Here is a 15,703-nt window from a genome sequence, read left to right as displayed (position 1 = left end):
TGAAAGGAAGTGTTGGTAACCATTGCATGAGAGAAAAGCATGAAAGAATATTGTTGCAAATAAGGAAACGAGCATGATGAAGAAGTTTTGAAGCAAATCAAACTAGACTATGAACCAACTAGAAAGATGCAAACACTAGAAGTCCTATGAATGAGGAAAATTTGTGTTTTTGGGGCAGCAAGAAGGTATTTGCCTCAAATAATTGTCCCAAAGGGAGGAAGAGAGGCCAAGGCACTACTACTAGCCTTTTAAATCTTGTCTTTATCACTGCCTAACCTGCTATAGAAAACACAAATGGAAGCAAACCACTGAATCATCAAAAACAACCTATTCTTAACCATAAAGAAATGCATCTAACAACAACCTGATCTACAAACTGAAATGAAACATAAAAGTATAGGAAAATAGGAGCTGGGCTGCTTGGATCGAGCCCTAACCCAAGAGCTTCAGCCCTCTGAGAAAACTCAGTGCTAACTCAAAAAGGATTTCATATTTATTCTCAAAATAATAACAAGATTACATGAACTGTCAAGATAATAAGCCCGAAGTTGAGCAGAGTTTACATAAGCAAGATTGCAGCAAAAATTTGAAAATTTGACCAAATTTCTAATGAGGCCCTAGGCCTTTCTACTTATAAAACTGAAGCTCCCAACAGCTTCCTTAAAATTAGGGAGGCTTGGCTCCCAAAACTCGAGATAAACATAAGTTATCCTCCACTAGCTGAGCTGCCTCCTAGTGCATTTATTTGGTTGTTTGTGCTTCGAGTTGCATGAAGGAGAATTTGATGTGGGGAGTAATAAATGAGGGGGATACCCTCCTATAAATCCTCTCCTTTGTCCACTTCGAATTATTGCTGCCAATTGTTCATTAAATCTTTGACTTTGTCTTCAAAATTCAACAAAAATATGCATTAAACACATATTAGACTCCATGGCAACATAACCAACCCAAGACACTCCATATGCATAAATATAATAAAAAAACATGTAATAAGCTAAGAGAATGGTTGATTAAACTATACTAGGAGGCAAAATGAACCCATATAATTACCCATTTATGGGGCTCTTCAAACTTGGTTTCACCATAAGCAAAGCAGATCACTGTGTGTATTTTAAATTATTTGGTGACTGTTTTATTTATCTGGTCTTGTATGTGTATGATATGTTGCTGGTTGGAAATGACAAAGAAATTATCCAAGATTTGAAGACCCATTTGTCCTCCAAATTCAACATGAAAGATCTTGGTGCTGCAAACTATATTTTGGGCATGGAAATTAAAAGAGATCGAACAAAGAGGAAGGTCTAGTTAAACCAAAGGAAGTATGTCGAGACAATATTGCAGAGGTTTAATATGCAAGATAGTAAACCGGTGAAGGTTCCTAGTCCTGTAGGTGTAAAGTTATCTGTTGAACAGTGTCCCAAGACACAAGAAGAGGAAGAGGACATGTCCCATGTTCCATATGCAAATGTAGTCGGTAGCTTGATGTATGCGATGGTCTGTACTAGACCAGACATTGCACATGTAGTGGTGGTATTGAGCAGGTTTATGGCAAAACCAAGGAAGGAGCACTAGACAAAGTGAAGTGGGTTTTCAGATATTTGCGTGGCACTAGTGACTATGGTTTGTCTTACCAAGGAAGACCAGGATTGGACAGAGTGTTGGATATTCGTGGCTTTGTTGATGCAGACTGGGCTAGAGATCTGAATCAGAGAAGATCTACAAGTGGGTATTTGTTTAACCTATTTGGAGGTGCACTCAGTTGGATGAGTAAGAAACAATCTATAGTGGCACCATCAGTTACAGAGGCAGAATACATGGCAGCCACTCATGCAAGCAAGGAAGCAGTTTGGTTGCAGAGATTGTGTTCAAATATGGGGTTAGTATAGGGAGCTATAAGGATAGACTGTGACAGCCAAAGTGAAATTTTCTTGGCAAAGAACCCTGCATATCATTCAAAGACAAAGCATATTGATGTTCCGTATCACTTTGTGAGGGATATGATAGAAGACAGAAAGGTGTTGCTGGTAAAGGTGGACACTTTGAAGAATACTACAAATGAATTGACAAAATTTGTGAGCTCTGAGAAGTTCTCTTGGTGTAGAGAAACAATGGGCATTGCAGGGCTGGATAAATGACTAGGCTCTCTTGTGGCCCCCTATGGAAAGAAAAAACAAGTGGGAGAATGTTGGGTTGTGTTATATTCTTTCCATGACTAGCCCACGTAGTTAACTGGGGGGTTAGAAGGGGGCAGACCCCCCCTTAGTTGCGTTGATTGTGTAGTGAGGGGAGTCACACGGGGTTTGAGGGGTGCAGGTAATCTCACTCTATGGGGTCCAAGGTAGCGCCCTGGAAAATTTTGTTTTTGGACCCTATATTAGGTTGGGTAGACCTACCTATGGTTTTGTGCATGATTTTTTGCACATGGTTTTGGACGCAATGGTTTTTCAGTCCATGGTATTGGATGCTTCAGCATGTATAAATATGTATTGTAACATTGAAAGGAACATAATGAGAAATCAAGCTGGTAGTCCTGGTTTTGGGATCCAGGGGAAAATCTTAGTTTATATGTGTTTTATGTGTTATGCTCTCGCATTGTTTATTTTCTATGTTTTAGAATTTCTATGCAGGTAATTTCTGTACGGGATTAAAACCTACATCATCTAGTTTCACTGTGAAGAGTTGTGCATTAGGAAGTGCTTCCTTGATATTTGTAGGTTCTTCACCATTCTCAATTCTTGATAGATGGTCTGGTCTGATATTCAATCTACCTGGCTTGAAGATTATTTCAAAATCATACTCCTAGAAGAGTAGTAGCCATCAACAAATCTTTCCCCACAACATAGGATTGTTGACCAGGTACTTTAATGTAGAATGATCTATGAACATTTTAAAGTGTGCACCTAATAGATAATGTTTGAATTTTTGTAACACATATACCATGGCAAACCCTTCCTGCTCAGTCGTAGAATAATTTTTCTCCATCTTCGACATTTTTCGACTAGCAAATGCAATTGGGTGGTCAATGTTTCCTTCACCTAGCTGGGTCAATACAAAACCCAAATCTATGCATAAGGCATCTATGCAGACATGGAATTCTTTCTTCCAATATGGAAACACCAACATTGGTGCAGCAACTGCCTTTTCTTTCAAAAGATCGAAGCTCCTTTGGAATTCCTCATCCCAACAAAAGAGAATGTCCTTCTTCAACAACATCTACTTTCGATAATATCTAGTGTGTCCAAGAGCAGTGTGCAACTTCTTCACATTCTTTTGCGGTTCTAAATTGATGATAACAACAATTTTGGCAGGGTCGACCATCAACCCCTACTTGCACACAACATGGCCCAACAATATTCCATATGGCACACAAAATATAAATTTCTTAAGGTTCAACAATATTTGGTATTTTCTGAAAAAATCCAACATTAAGCATAGGCTCGACACATGCTTCTTTAGTAACCCAAACACGGTCGAGTCATCAAATTAGAATTCCAAAAATTTGTGGATAAAATCCTTAAATGTTGCAATGACTACCCTAGAGAATATCGCAAGTGCATTTTTCAATCCAAGAGGCATTACAATATACTAATAATATCCCCATTCAGTGGCAAATGTTGTCTTACTTCGATCTTCTAGCGCGATTTTGATCTGGTGGTACCTTGAAAACCCATCCATGAAAGAATAAGCCTCCTATCCTCCTACATTTTCTAGAACTTCGTCAATGAATGACATAGGGAACAAATCAATCACATAAACATTATTCAACTTCCTGAGATCCACATAGATCCTTATTTCGCCTTTGGTCTTCTTTTCTTCTACAACCATTAGACTTACCTAGTTAAACTCCTCTACTGACTCAATTATCCCAGCTGTGACCATCTTTTCAAGTTCTTCCTTCACCTTCTTTTTGTATTTTGGATTAAGCCAATACGGTCGCTACTTCACAAGCTTAGCATCTAGTTTCAACGTGATTTTCATAATGCCTAGATCACCCACAATACCTTTGAGTTTGGGAAACTTCATCAGGAATAATTCCTGATATTCTTGTAATAGCTCAGCAACTTTACCAATTGTATCTGTGTCCTAGTAACTGTTGATGTGCGCAAACTTTGGTGCTTTCTCAATCCTGATATTGATCTGCCTCGTTTTCCCTGGTTGTGTCACATCAGGTATCTCAACATCTAGTCCTACAGCTTCACATTGTCCTTCTAATTCATTGATATTGACGTTTCACGGATCTTCTTCAGCCTCTTCTGTAATTATGTTGTAACATTCGAGCGTGTGTTGTACCTGTACACTCCAATCTGGCTGAACCCAAGTTGACACTTCAGTTGGTATTCTGAAAATAGCTGCATGGATCTCTTGAAGGGAATCATCTATACATTCAAAACCATCCTCAAAACTAAAAGTTAGGAGAAAAATTTCCTTCAGTCCATGCCAGTCAATGGTGCCATTGCATAGTTTTGTTTCAAGACACCAGCTCATAGATATTACATCTAACATGTGGAAAAAGATATGTACCCATTCTGGTTGTGTTTCCTCACCCCATGCAGTAGTCCAATGAGACAGATGCTCGCATGGGTCATCCTATCCAGTATACGTTTCTACAAGTCTCATATTCGCATACTCGAATGTGAGCCTCATCAATCTTCGATATTCCTTCCAATATGTTATATTATGTTTGTGCTTTCCCCACCATCGCGCATGTGTAGACTACAAAGCTATATCCAGTGCTTGGAACCTTTCTTCCTTTGGGACATCTCTTTCAAATTCATCTAAAAATATACTGACATCTCCTATTCCATCATAGTATGGTAAGTTATGAACCTCTAATGAGATACAATGAAGAGATCTTTTCATTCTATTACAGCGTAGAGACTTCATGTAACTAGTTCTTCCAATGCTCCATTTCCTCATCAAAGTTTGAAACATAGGAACTATCCTTCTCCCAGCTAATTCTTCCATCTGTAGTGGGATTAATCCAATCTTCGCTTCACATAGTTAACTTGTAGATGTGCTCAATAGTCTCATTGTCATAATCTTTGCAGATCGGTTCAGTGTATCATGATCCTTTAGAGGGATATAGAGGAACAACAACCCTCATTTTGTTCTTCTCAAATACCATGCCCTGACATTTCAAGTTAATTATAACATCCATATCAAATGCCTAATCAATTCTTAGTAAACTTGGTTATGGATTACTATCATCAACGATCTCAATGACTTGAAAATCTATTATTACACTGACTCCCTCAATATCTACAATGAATCCATGTAGTCAACTGATAAGAATAATCTGTTGGTTTGCCATGTGCAACTGGATTGGAAACCATTGTAACTTTGGTTGTCCCATCCGTTCCCATGTCTACTTAGGTAGGATGTTTGCGCCTAATCCTAGATCCAAGATTACTTGATCCATTTCAAATTCTTTGATCTACGCAGTGAGTCTCATTTCACGACCTGTTCTCTTTTTGTTTCCATAGATTTTATTTACTGCACATTGTTTTGTTTGAGGCTTTTCTTTTCCAGCGTAGTTGTCAATCAACTCTTGTAACCACTCCACTTCTTTTTGATCTCTTAAAAACTTCATGTAGGTCTGTAGAAAGGACTTAAAAACAGTTGAATCATGATTTTTTGTCATTGTTTCAAGTTGGTTCTGTTGTGGAATTAACTGCACCGGTGTTTTCCACTTTGAAGCTCCTAGATCTAGGAAAATTTTGTTTGCTTCCATAAAAGTCTCCTTTTATCTCTTCATATTGAACCCAGTGTTCTTAATTCTAGATTTTGTAACCCAAGTATCTGCCTCAAGTTGCTCTCCTTATGTTTTGTCGGCTTCTTTAGTTGTGCTACTTTGTGTTCTCACTATGTTTATACTAGGATCATCCTCACGTGGCTCCAATCTCATCATCTGTAGGCTTTGTGTAGGCTTCTAGTTCTTATTTTCCTACATCTTAGTGATTAAAACAGGAAAATCCTCAATCACATGATCAAATTTTCTACAATACTTACAAGATAGATAGGTGGGGCTCTGAAAGTCTTTCACAAAGTGTCCTACTTCGTCATAGTTATAAAATATGATTTGACCCCATCCTCGTCCTGCACCTCCTACTCGATCATGTCCTTGGCCCTAGAATCCTCCACTGCTAGCAAGAGAAACTTGGTTTTCTTGTTCATGACTTTCAGCTTACATCCTGTACGATGCAGTCTGCTCTATCATTAAGGCGTAGTTATGACTATTACTCTCATTGTGTCCTACTAATCAGAAAAAATTACAAAACAACTACTTGGATGCCTACACATACTTCTACAATAAATAACAATGATCTATGGGATTCTGGCCTGCGACTCTACATATGTTACACCATATACTTGATCCAACACCTTATTTTGTACTTTTCTCTGACTTTAGAGGATTAGGACCTCCGGCTGCTAAAGGTTACATGAGACATTGATCTTTATAATGACCTTCAGCATTACATTTAAAACACCATACTTTTGAGCGTAAGTCTGATCGAACATCTTTCTTTAACCCTTGGATCTCCATGTGTAAACTTGTATGTTGTGACTGGATTTGTTGGACTCCTACATAAGTATCCTAGACTGGATGTTTTTCTAACTTCATCGTGATCTCTAAGCCTTTAGCTTGTGTGTTAATCTTCTGTTGTGATAATGGCAGTCTTAGATGTGGGAACAGCACAATGATGTACCATTCTTTCTGTACTTCGTCAATAATTTGGAAATTCCCTTGACTGATCAGACACTTGAGCCTTTGGTGTAATTCCCATGCACTTTTGTTAGCTTCTTCCTTGGTTTCCTTCATCTTTGTACAACACTGCAACCGTGAATTTGGCTTTTTGAATTATGAATTCAAAGTTGTCTTTGACTCAGCCATCGTAATAGTGGGATTCATTGTGTTATACTTTATGTACCAGGACAATGCTCTATCCTAAAGTGTTGTGATAAGTTGGTCCTTTTTCATATCATCATCATTAATATGTTGTGCTTTCCACACTTCTTCAGCGACAAACTAGAATTGTTCAAGGCCTTCTGATCACAGGCCCTTGAACACAGGCATTTTTGTTGTATAGGCCATATTGAATTGCAGAGGTGGAGGTGGAATGGATGGATGAGGAATCCAATACGTACCATGATTTCCTGACTGTGATGCTTCCACATGTGTACTAGGATTACTCCTTTCTTTCTCACTATCTGAATCACATAGTAGAGGATTGTAACTGGTTTTAGATCTATATATTTTCCCACTTCACTATGATGAATGCCAGTATTGCAGCAAGGATGCTGCAACTCCTGGGCTACCAGCTTTACTTATCAACCCAGGGTTCATACAAACTTGGAGGTGACAATGCTATATGCACAAGTAAAAGTGAAGGTCTTGCCTTTTGTCACTGTTCATCTGGCAAGAGACCCCAAGGGTTCCAAGGCAGACTTCTATAGAGTCAGAAGAAGCTTGATTTTTTGATGGAAGAAGAGAAAATCTATTCTAAGAGAGCTACAATACTGTAGTAATGAAAAAAACAACATGTAATGCTAAATCACACCATATCCTAATTAACCATTTAAACAGTTGTGCTAAGAAGAATTGCTAAATCATCACTAACCTAATGCTGCTATCTAAGCTACAGAAGTAAAGAGCATCAAACCATACTAATGTGTAAGCAAGAAAACCAAACTAAATATGTTTTCACTTTTTCGGTTTTTTTAGGCAAAATCAAGTATGCAAATTAATTGTTCTTGTGGATGTGACAAGTGGATGGAAGGTGATTGAAGATGGATAAAAGGCTTATGGATTGGTTGGATGGTGTAGAAGGGTCCTAGGAGGCTTTTTGTGACTTCCTAGAGGTTCCCCATCAATACGGCCTCAAAACATGATGTTTCAGGAAAACCTACATGATGTACTAGAAACCTACAAGATGATCCTGTAGGAATTATAGGAAACCTACATGATACGACTGAGAGCTAATTGTGAGGTGTTGGGAAGCTTGGGAAAGGTGTGTGATGAGTGGGATGGGGTGTTAGAAGGTCTAGGAACACTCAGGAGTCAATATCCAAGATCAGAGATGGCTAGATTTGCTCAATGTATCTAGGAGAATTTTAATGAAAAAATGATTAAAAAACTAGTGAGGGTGATGGTGGAACAAGATATTTCTAGGGTGGATGAAGTGGAAGGTGGCTATTGGTAATGAAGTCTAGGTCTCCTCCTGAATTACCTATTGTGCTTAAAACTTGTGTGTTTTCCAAGAACTATGCAACAAGATACATTCTCATAAACTAGAAAAGCATGAATCAATCGCCTATATTATGCATGAAGAGAGTGCTGAAGGGAATGAAAGCATGAGTGAGATTTTATTTTAGAAATGGAGTAATGGAAAAAGATGACAATGAAATGAACCAAATGCTAAATCAAGACAACAAACTCCAAACCTCATGCAAGAACTAGAAATCTATGTTTTTGCAGCTGTTGAAGGGTTTCGTCCTCAAGTCATGGTCCCAGAGGGAGGAAGTGAGGATCCTTTTTCTCCTTGTTAACCTAATAATTGAAATAAGACACACATGGAAGCAAACTAACATACAACCAATATAATCTACACTATTGTAATGGAAAGGAAACTACTAAGGAAATGAACAATTAAACTATGAATCTATGCTAGTATACATGTACAATAAAGAGGAGCCTTGGCTGCTAGGGTTGGGCCCTAACCCAAGAGCTTCAGCCCTCTGAGTTAACTCAGTGCTGACTCAAAAAAAAACTCATTGTTATTATCAAAACAATGGATTACATCAAAAGCTGTCACAAGTCTTATAGCTCGAAAATAGAGTAGAGTTTTACAATAAAAAAATTTGAACCCTACTGAGGTCCTAGGCCTCTCTACTTATACATCTGAAGTCTCCAATGACTTCCTTAAAATTAGGGAGGCTCAACTCCCAAACTCAAGATAAACTAGTGCTTTGTCTTTCACTAGCTCAATTGCCTTCTATTCCTCATGATTTGGCTGTTTGCACTTCGAGCTGATGGAAGAATATTCAAATGGAGGGGTAGTAAATGAGGATGATTTTCCTCCTATAATTCCTCTCCCTTGTCCCATTTGACTTTTGACCAAGGTCTTTGCCAAAATTCATTGCTTTTATCCTTTAATCCTGCATTAAATGAACATTAGACCACAAATCAAAATATCCAACTCTAACTCATCTCATAAACAAAATATAATCAAAAGTATGCAATAAGTTATGACAATAGTTGGTTTGACTATGATAAGAGGTGAATTAAGGCCCATATAATTACCCAATGATGAGGCTCATCATCACCCCCCTACTAAAAGTGTTGCTCATCCTCTAAGCAACTTAGTCAATATCCATGTCCTTCATGGCTCTGGTAGCCTCTCTGACATCCCATGCTTCTGTTGTGGTCTCTTCTTCTTGTTCATAGAAGCCTACTTCTTTTCTACTTCTTCCTACTGCCTCTTTTCTTCTTCTTTTCTCCCTTCTAGCATCCCTAGAAGTGGTGGTGGACTGAGTTTTAGGCCTATCCAATTGACCTTCAACCTTTGCATTGATTGCTTATACATAGGTGTCTTGTTGAGTGCCTCTCTCAATCTTTGAGGGGATTGATATTATCTTATCTTCAAGCTGTGTGGCATTGTGTTCCATCTCCTTAGGCAGGCATGTATACTATCATCTCCTAGTAGCCTAAACATATCCTCAAAATGTGAAATTTTTTGCTCTTGGGTAGCAAGATATCTAGGTGCCAGTTGAGGATCATTTGCAATCAAATTATGGGTGTTGATTAGGGCCATGGGATTTCATTGTTCAGCCCTGATGAAAAGAGGTTCATTTTTCTCTCAGGCCAATATTCTTTTCATCTCTGCAACTCTTGACTCCTCATGGTTCATCCATGATACGAAAGCCATTAATTGTAGATCTCCTAGCTTGGAATTAGCGTCCCAAACATTCATGTCTGTGAGGGCCATGTTGTGAAAATAAAACTCAGCCATTTTGGTCCTATCCTCTAGTGTACTTTGATCACAAAGATTAATAAACTTCCTGTAGTCCTAAAATGGCAAGGTTCCCCTCTGTGCTAGTTCCTTAATCTGAAACTGTAACCATTGTTCTTTGAGGAAAAGAGCATAGGATTTAGCTAACATCCTACACTGGATGGCCTCCATGGAGAGGTTGGGCATACATGCTAGTTGGTTCTCTCTTTCCTGTAGTTGTCCCCTCAGCCATGCATTTTCTTTCTCAAGTTGAATTCTCATGATTCCTTCTTTGTCCCTTAAGCCACTTAGCTCTTTGCCCATTTCTTTGAGTTTCTTTTCCATGTTCCCATTGTCTTCCACCCCTTTTGACTTGGAGATTTGCATCCAACGGTGGGTTCTGGCCCTCTCCTTCTCAAGTTCGAAAAATGATGGGATGGAAAATTTTTGAGGTATTATCCTGCCTATTCAATAAACCGATAATAGGAGTCCAGGTTAGGTTGGGGGCTTAGTTCCTTTGTCTCTGGGTCTTCTTCTTTTGTTTCTTGCTGCTCCCCTACCTTGCTTTCTAATTTATGTGCTTCTTGTAGTTTCAACAGAGTATCCTGTAGGACTGTTTTTTGCTTCCTATAGGTTTTGCTGTGGATCCTGTAGGATTGCCTTCCCCTTTGAGGAAGTTGATTAGTATTACACCTCCTTACATATGTGATTGGTGACTTAGGGGAAGGAATTTTGTCTCTTTGAGTATGGGAATCTTCAGTCTCAATAGGAATTTTTGTTGATATTTGTGGCCTCCCTTATTTGATTCTTGTGCTCTTTCTTGTTCTGAAATATAGGGGGGTTCGCCTCCTTCGTTTTCCTTTTTGATTGACTAGGGTGCTGAGGGAAGTGAGGGAAGTTGTTGCCTCTTTCTCAGTGGCCTCTAGGGACACCCTAGGTGACTCCTCCTCTTGTTCTTTCCCCTCTGTTTCATTGCCTTCTTCCTCTATATTTTTCCTTTCTTCTTCCTCTTGTGGTTCTTCCTCATTTCCATCAGTTTCTTCCTTAGTTTCCTCCTCTGTTTCACCATCATCCTCCTTCTCTTCTCCCTCTTCTTCTTATTCTTAATCATGTTCCTCTGTGTTAGCTTCTTCTCCAGCCATCTCATCCTTATCTAGCTCTGTATCTTCCTCTTCCTATTTTGTCTCCTCCTTACTGACATAAGGACTAACATCATAATTGAGGGCTTTGATGTCATCCTCTGCTGGAAAGTCCCTGAATATTGACCATGTTATAGGGATTTTGAGGTTTTGGAGGGCATCCTCAATGAGGATCCTAATCAACCCATGGTGAGCCAATTGTTAAGAATTCCCTTCCTTCACTTTGGTGCTGGAGTTTATGAGTGATTGCAACAAGAAATAGGGTATGCCGAGTCTTTGGTGAACTAGTGTTTCTACCCCAAATCTTAATTCTTCAACGATCCGGAAATGATAGCCATAAACAACACTATATCTACCCTCACATGAGATATATTTGATGATTTGGTGGCCTACCTCGCTCCATGGGTATGGCAGACTGTCCTTCCTTACTCCATTTTTTTCCTCAATGGATTCTTCACCTTCTAAAATGAATTTCCTTTTTGCCATCTGACTGTCTCCTTTGTCTTCTTTTCTCCCTGGAATTCCTAGGGAAGTGTGGTGACCCTACTGATGAGATCTGGGGTGAGATCTATAGTGAGGCCTCTAACTAAAACAGTGGCATGGATTCTTTTGTGTGGAGTGAGGGAATGAGAAAATTCTTGAGCCACCTCATCGTCATACCCTGTGAATTTTTCGAAAAACCCCATCTAGTTGTGTCTTGTAAATATTTCAAGCACCTAGGGGTGTTTTTGTATCCTCATAGTGTTTGTGGGCTCTCTCCTCTTAAACCCTCCTATCATCTTGCTTGTGAAGCTTGAGGAAAAAAATGAGAGGGTTGACACAAATTTTTTTAAATGCGGGAGAAAAACAGAGTTGACCGTATATGGAATTCACCTCTCACAGTTGCTAAATTCACTATATTTTAGAGTATTTCTAGTTCATATGCTTGTAAATGGGGATGGAATTTTAGAGCCTACCTCTTTAGAATGGTGGCAGTAGACAACTCTCGTGATATCCCTTCCTGAACTCTTCTCTACCTATCTTGTAAACTGCCTCTACGTATCATGTATGCTGATCCTGTAGACTGTATCCTATAGGAATTCCTATGCATGCTCTTGTAGGAATTCCTATGTAGAATGATGGATCCTTGCTTCCGGTGGGTTGCCAGAGTTATGAGAGTGACTTGAGTGAGGGAGTTTCGAGGATATGGAATACACTAATGCATGCGAACGATGTTTTATTTACGTTTATGGTGTTTCGGGGTGAGGTGGTGTGCTGGCAGCAGAGGTACATTGCCATTTTTTGACCGTTGGTCCCCACTACCACCTCATCATTTCCCACTCCTCGTAATCAGCTCCCACCTCATAGATCTATAGTTTAACCACTTCTTGTCCTACTCCTCCTCTTTCTTTGAGTTGACTACAGCCACATGTGAGAGGACACCCGGTTTTGCATGTGCTGACTGAACAAAGGTGACCAAGTTAATTGGCCACCGTTTCACTTGTAAACCAACTATCTTGTAACCCTTACAACTTTTGATTAAATGATGCATATGAGTGAATGAGAGAGATACTTACATGTGGTTTCAATGCCATGCTGCAGTTGTCGAAGATTAGAGGTGTTGCATTGTTTATTTGTTGCATGCCATTCTTCTTTTTCCTCTTGCTGTCTGCTAATGGTTTCTTGGCTTTTGTAGGTATCTATGACTGAAGATCTAATGTTGGTGCTTCTATTGAGCTCCTGGATCATCCTAGTCAAGACCTATAGCTGTTGATTAGCATTCTGTGGAATAGGCTACTACAAGATTTCCTACAAGATGTCTTGTAGCTGCTTCTCCCTCAGAATTCTTTAATCATGTTGCTAGTTAGGGTTGTGAGGATGGTGCAATGAATGGAAAGAGGGAGTAGGAGTGTGTGTAGAGAAAAGGACACTCAGGTAATTCTCTTATTCCTCTTTGTTTTTCCTTTTTTTTTCTTTTTTCTGTGACTGGCAGAAACTGTTGAAACTGATCTGTTTTTGTTTTGAATGGTGAGTGCAGGTATGATGATGGTGGACAAGGTGAGGTGTTAGATCATGCCTAGGGTGAATTTTAGGGACCCAACAAACCTACCATGTGCCCTCATATTGCTTCCTGTAGCTTTTCTGGGTCACTGTAATTCCTACAGGATCATCCTGTAGGTTTTTAGGGGATCCTATAGAAAACACAATCTTCACATAAATCAAAGCAATGGAGTGGAAAAAAGATAGAAATGATGGAGGGATGCATGGTGAGGAGTGGGTGAGATGACTATGTGTGAGGCAGGGTTCCCTCTAGATCCTCTTTTTTCTCCTTGACTATCTTTCTCGCCCACCTGCTAATAACAATTATATTTTTTTCTCTCTTTTTTTTTTTTTGAAAAACAACTAGGCTTCCTAAGAGAGGTTTTCACCTTAGCTATTTTTCCTAGGCGCCTCAAGGGAGGTTTTCACCCAGGGGTCTTCTTATTCTTTTTTCTGTTTTTTTTTTTCATCATTGGGCCGCCTCATAAGGTTTTCAACCCAAAGATGGGACTCAGGCACCTCATGGAGGTTTTCACCTGAGTCCTTATTCTTTTTTTTTCTTTTTTAGTGACTTGATGAGGGAGGAGCTGGAACTTGCTCCACCATCATCACTTTTTTATTGATATTGTCAATGAACTCTTGTTTTGATAAATGTCTCTTGTACATTTTCAATCGGTTCCCATTAACAAGCAACGTAATGGCTTCTTCATCTATAGTTTTGATTTGCACTGAACCATTTTCATGGCACCTTCCACAACATAAGGTCCGAGCAATATTATCCTTAGATTGCCCTTGAAGTCTTTATAACTAAAATCATTTAACAATGCCCAATCGCCCTTGTGAAATTGCTTCTCCTTAATATGTTTATCATACCAAATCTTCCTTTGAAGCTGAACTATCTTTGTATATAGGACATCCTGCATTTTAAATTCATCCAAGCCATTCAATTGGAACAATCTCTCTTTATGTGCATGACTCAGATCCAGATCTAGTTGAGTTTCCATCCTCAATGTGTTATATTCAAACTAAATGGATAGCAAGGCCTTTTCCCATAGACCAACTCATAGGGTGTAAATCCAGTGGTGATCTTCCATGTGGTATTATAGGCCCAGGTGGCCTCAACTAGTCTCTCTGCCCAATCCTTCCTGTTGCTGCTCACTACCTTGGTTAAGATGCCCTCCAGTGCCCTGTTGGTCACCTCCAGTTGCCCATTAGCTTGTGGATGATAGGGAGTGGAGGTCCTATGCTTGATTTTGTGATGGCTGAGCAGTTATTCAATCATGTTGGAGGTAAACTGGTTGCCTTGGTCTGTGACTAGCTCTCTAGGGTGTTAGGTTCCTATACCAATAGGTGTCATATATCATGATTGACTGGGTTTAGCTCTGAAATATGTACATACCTTTGCTTGTTGCAAATGTTTTCCATATTTGTAAAAAATCAAAAAATTAAAAAATGTAAAGAGGGTATGCCCTAGAAAAAAAATAAAAGGGTAAAAAGAATAAAGAAAAGGTCAAAAAAGGAAATAAAATGAACCCCAACAAAAAGAAAAGACCATGAAAGTGTGCAAGCCTAAATGCCACTACTATTTACGTTTATGCATAATAAAGATTGTGTGAAACTTGTAACCTATGGCACAATCCATGGTAACTAAACAATTTAATCTTGGTTATTCCATGTTTTCAATTTCATGTTTTAGAAATAGAGAATAAAGATCTGACCAAACAGTTTAATCTTGGCAGATCAGTAAATAGGTAGAGTGAAAAAGGAGTTCAATAGTTCAATCTGAGCCCTTGGATGTAATAAGGTTAGATTTAGATAGATATCACTATGTAAAAGAAAATAAATGTTGAAAATGGTTTTCCAGTCTAAGTGCACCCTAATAAAGAAGTAAAAATGCTAGGTTAAGTAGGTAGGGTAAGTAGATGATGGTTGCAGAATAAATGTGTGATGAATGGTTGAGTTTAATGCTTAAATCTTTTTCTTTCATCACTTGAACAAGGCATGTATCACATGGAAGGCACATCAACACTCAAAGTAAAAAATAATTAACCTCCCTACTCATTTCCCCTAAAATTTTCACTAATTCCCTAAGTGCTAAAGGTAATTGCCAAAGTTAAAGGGGCTCAGAGCATTTCTCTGACTATTGGAGGGACCGGACCCTCGGCCCAATAATTTGAAATACCTAAAGTACTTAAAACCCCTTCATAAAGTCATTCATTCCCTTTATAAAGATTTTCCTAAGTAAAATCCTATTTTACTTAGGAAAATTAAAAACATTCTATCTACATGAAACCCTCATATATTATTAGCCTAAGTAATGTTATATGATGAAATGCTTTCGGAAACATTTACTTAGCGCACTTCGTATTCCATAGTCATATTAACCACTAATGTTATTATTATGTAATTCCCGAATAAAACATCATTACTCATGCCTGCATTATTATATTATACAAAACCCCAAATTTTTACATATCCCGCCCCGATGGTTAAATATAACAATAAATCAAATGATAAACAGGATTAATTAGATAATCTGTAGTTAATTAAGAACTT

The sequence above is a fragment of the Pinus tabuliformis genome, chromosome 4_1 (assembly GCF_031772625.1).
Source record: "Pinus tabuliformis cultivar Carrire ecotype Pingquan chromosome 4_1, CPIR1, whole genome shotgun sequence".
NCBI lineage: Eukaryota > Viridiplantae > Streptophyta > Pinopsida > Pinales > Pinaceae > Pinus > Pinus tabuliformis.
Note: the sequence above shows the minus strand (reverse complement) of the source record.